Source organism: Argiope bruennichi, chromosome 11 (genome assembly GCF_947563725.1).
Source record: "Argiope bruennichi chromosome 11, qqArgBrue1.1, whole genome shotgun sequence".
Taxonomy (NCBI): Eukaryota; Metazoa; Arthropoda; class Arachnida; order Araneae; family Araneidae; genus Argiope; species Argiope bruennichi.
The window spans coordinates 77,964,662-77,969,765 of NC_079161.1; positions in this window are offsets into that span (position 1 = coordinate 77,964,662).

Here is a 5,104-nt window from a genome sequence, read left to right on the forward strand (position 1 = left end):
TGCTCAGTATGTCTTCCTTCCTTTTCAACAATATGCTCTAATTGGCGAATCATATTTTCTATAGATGACCGGTGTGAGTCAGCCGGAATATTAAGAAAATGGCGCCGAATGTTGTCCTTCAAATCTGGTAGAGATCATGGCCTTTGACAGTATATATTGTCCTTCAAATAACCCCACAACCAAAAGTCACAAGGGGTAATGTCCGGCAAGAGAGGATACCATGATATTGGGAAATGACGGCTTATAACTCGTGCTTCTGTGAAATGCTTTATTAACAATCGCTTTACACGACGATCAATATGAGGTGGGGCACCAACATGCATGAAAATGATGTCTTCATGGCATCCATGTTGTAGAAGAGTTAGGATTATAGGATCCCTCAGCATATCATGGCACCGTTGTCTGTGACGGAACAGGTCATTTGAAGCTTCTCTTCAAGGAAATACGGTACAATGATAAAGATAATTGTAAAATCACAGCATACTGTCACCTTTTCAGGATGCAAGGGTTGTTCTTGGATAACGTGAGAGTTTTCCTCTGCCCAAATTCGACATTTGTGGGTGATAAATTGCCCATTGAAGCAAAAGTGGGCCTCATCACTCCACAGAATGTTCCATGACCAAGTTGTGTCAACCACCATTCGAGCAAGGAACTGAAGTGTAAAAGTTTTTTGGACCTCTAAGTCCCGGTCCTGCAACAGGTGCATAGACTTGATTTTGTATGGATAAAAATGCAAAATCTGCCGTACAATTTTTCGGACAGTTGAATACGGCATATCCAGGACACGGGAAACAACTGGTAAACTCACGCTATTATTCGGCGACTGACTTCTGGCCTCAACGAGCGCAGTCGCAACATTTTAAACGCTGGAAGACAGGATTTTTTTCGTCCTCTACCTGGAAGAATGCCAAGTTGCCCAGTTTTTTCTAATTTCTGCATCATCTTGCGTAGGGCGCCTGGACACGTTGGACATCTTCGTATCTGCTTCATACGACGAAATTTCTCTAGAGCTGCAACGGAGTTTTGTTGGTCTGGTAGAACAATTTCAACCAGTAGCGCTTTTTCTTGCAACGTAGGCATCACGAACAGAGAAGAAACTAATTTTTATGCAAGATTCGTCTTCTTTTTATCCAAAGAAAAATTGTAATAGAAATGCGCTTTAACGCAAATTATGTTTCACATTTTCAATAAATGTCATTTGTGTTACAGCGTCATCTATTGGTGAATTTTTGTACTAATTTTTTTTAAATAAATAAATGTAAAGTGCATTATCTAAATAATCTGTAGTTCAAATTTTACCTTATTTGGACCAACAGAACGCATTTTAGAGCCCTCTGAAGTGGGTAACTTATTTCTTGATAACCCTGTATTTTACCAATTAATAATCACTGAAGTGGCACCTAATCAGCACCTACAGGGCTGATCGTAAAATGGCCTTTCTTACAATGACACTATTCGTGCTGGGAAGCAAAAATTAAAGGTTTGTAACAGTATTATTCCGGATAACTTCAGATAAGAGCAAATGTGTTGAAAAATAATTACATTTTTATTAATTTATATTTTTAATTAAAAAAAATTAGAATAAGTTAATTTTGGAATAAGTGTTTCGGAATGCATATTAAATTTTGTTAATTTTTACTTTTATAATAATTTTTTAAAAACTTTCATCATACGTAGTAATATTTTTAGCATTGATATTTTCATTAATAAAATAATTGCTTCTGTTAAATTTTGCTTTAATGAAGCACAAATATTCGAATATTTTTATTTTGATAATCTGCCTTGGTGTAAAAAAAATGCATATTATATATTATTGTTTTCTACATGTTTCAACTGGTTATCTTATGTGAAATATGCATTTTGTTTTCATAAATTTTTGACTCGATTTAAAAATTTTATAGATGCATTTATTTTTTAATTTATAAGTCATTATTATAAATATTAGAGATTTCTGAAATTAATTTTTTTAGAATAATTTGCTATTTGGTTTGTAAGAATCAAAGTTATTCAATTAATTCATTATCTTATTTTTTTATCTGATTCTTTTGATTTTTCAGTTTAGTATATTTAGATAGATATATTTCAAATATATGAATCAAAATATAAACCATTTAAATTTTCTAATAACATGCAGGTTAATTTTTTTATAATAAATAGCACATTCAAAGAGACCAAATGGATGAATTTAGCTGCTTTTATTAATACAAACCCTAAACTAGGAAGGCAAATTGCTTATCATGAATTTTTTATCGATTATTAGTCATGGAATAACAATAATTTTAATGACTTATTTATACATAATAGTTAAACACCGAAATTTTAAATGGAGTTTATGTAAAAAAAAGAAAATGACGTTGTATAATTTGATCCTAATCAAATTGCTTTTAGTTTTCTAAGTACTGAATCACTCAGTTGCAGCTGAATTTACATCTGCTAAAGGTTAGAACATTGAACCATTTCATTGAAACATTTACAAGTAAAGTTTCAATATATTTTACAAAATTCTTTAATTTAATGGATGAACTTTGCAAACGATTTTGCTTTGTAGAATTTTCCTTATATATTAATGTTATTTATTTTAATTGTTTTGGTAGTTGTTATGTTTGTTCAATAAAATTATTTGACATTATATAGAGTGTTTCAATTGAGAGTTGGTATTGAATACAAAATGCTGCAAAATTAATTAAAGGATTGTAATTTGCTTTTATATTTGGAAAAAATACTGATTTTAAGAAATGAATTTTAACACTTTTTTTTAGCTTATATAAGAGAGAGTCCAAATTTATTAAAAACTAATTATTGCTAAATTTTTTAAAATATGCTAACAGTTAATATAATATTAATGAAATCAATTATGGGGAGTTAAAAAATGATCTCAAAGAATTTTTTGAAAAAGATTAAATGTAATTAATTTTTTAAAGAATATTAAACTTGTTTACTGGTTAAGAAATTATAAGAAATGATTTAAATTATAACTATATTACAAGAATATGATTATATTTTTTCTTATGTATCAATTTATATTATTATTATTAATTTTTGTATCGAAGAAAATCACATAGGTGAGTAGGAAACATAAATTGATAAAATTCTATTTCAAAACTGCTTGGGCAGAAATATTAAAAATGGATTGTAAAAAATTATGTATTTTTCTGTTTCATAATATTCATCCATAAAAGATGAAAAGTATCTTATCGTTTACATGACTGTCATAACAAGGTATTGTCATAGCTATTTCTGTTATCTCAGCGTGACTTATTACGTGTTAATTCTAATCGGTGCAAAAGATGGCGCCGTTGCATATGTGGAATGCCAAGCTAAACGAGTTCCGGTAAGCTTCTACGCGACATTTGTTTCTCCTTTTTCATGGAGTAACCTTCTATTAAAGTTTATAGTCTCTGATATAAAAAGCGATTAGATCTGCAATTGGTGGAGTGAATATTTCTTTTTCCAGCAAAGTTTTGCTATTAAATAATAATTAATTAATTACATTACATTAAAATTTTTATATATGATATTTTTACATTCTCTCAAAGCACATTTGGAACAGAATTAATCTTCTGATACAGTAAAATCCGAAACAAAGTAATTTAATAAAGAATTGAAATTGATGATATAGCTTAGCAAAACGACATGAAACAGTTTTTTATTATTATTTTTAAATTATTGATCTCTTTTCATATGAATCAGAATAAATAGGATGTTAAAAGTATATACTAAGATACATATCACGAGAGTATCAAATAATAAAAGTCTATATAAATATTGTTACGAAATTTCCTGGTTCGTTTGGATAGTGGTAGTGATACGGTGTGGAGAACGCTCAATCAGCAGGCGGCAGTAGAAAAACAACGACGTTTATTTATACGACACACAGGACAGCACAAAGACGACAACTATTTACAGCATACAGAAGACAATTATCTTCAGCCGAGACGTGCACACAGCAGCATACAACAAGACTCTACCGCAGACAGTAGCGCACAGCTGAGTTCAGCACTAGCTTGACTCCGTCGCTGCTCTGATAATCTCTGGAAGACTCATTCTTTTCCGTCGATTCCGACTACCACCATGGCAGCTGCAGACTGCCTCCTTTTATAGGTCTCAGGAGGCGGGGCTAGAAGCCTCTCAACCAAGCAGGAACTTTCGAGGCTTATCTCGGTTCCTAATAGACGGATCGGGAAAATTCTCGATGTTTCGGGTATAATCTATTTTGGCACCAATGTCGCTAAATTCGTCGCCAAGTCGCCAAATGATCGCCAAGTGTGTCGCCAAGCTCTGGGACTTCCGAAGCGACACCCGGACTCCGTCCAATACAGATGACTGTAAAACAGTCTTTCTGATGATGGAACCAACTATGCTGGGAAGCAGCATCACAGATTCGTAACAATATATATATATAGTATGAATGGAAACGTTTTGGTACTTCTTAAATGATATGATGAATGTTTCATAATAAGCTGCTTATGCCTGCATTTCATATATAAAGAGTAAAATAATTTTTTGTTGATCCACAAAATTATATATCTTTGTTTCAGACATATTCTTATACCAGATACTAAAGCCAGTTTTTCAGAATTTAAATTGCACACTGCCCATACGTGAAAATATATTTTAATTTTCCAAGTCTTTAGAAACTATGAAAATTAGAAGTTTTAACTTTCTTTATTCTTTTTTAAATTTAATTCAGAAATACATCAGAAAAAATCTGAGAAACCGATTAATTAATAATGCTTAGTTTTCAATGCGTCAAGCACTAAAAATAATAAATATTTCCCATGAAACAATAGGCGAAACACTATTTTTAATTATTGTTCTCCATAGGATTACATTACGTTCCGACATTGTAGATGTCAAGTGTGCGTTTCTCAATGTGAAAGACAGAGATAACACTTATGAAGGTGATTTTGATGGGTCTGTTAAAAAAATGGCTTCTAGTGAGTGTGTGAAGATTGGGAAGAAGGTACGATAAATGGATAATGTGTAAGGGGAATATTCCGGACAAAACCTGGAGGATAAGTATTGTTGGTAATTTTATCAATTTAATCCCACTCTTTATTGAACAGCCGACGTAAATACTTCCATCGTCCAATTTTTGTTTTAC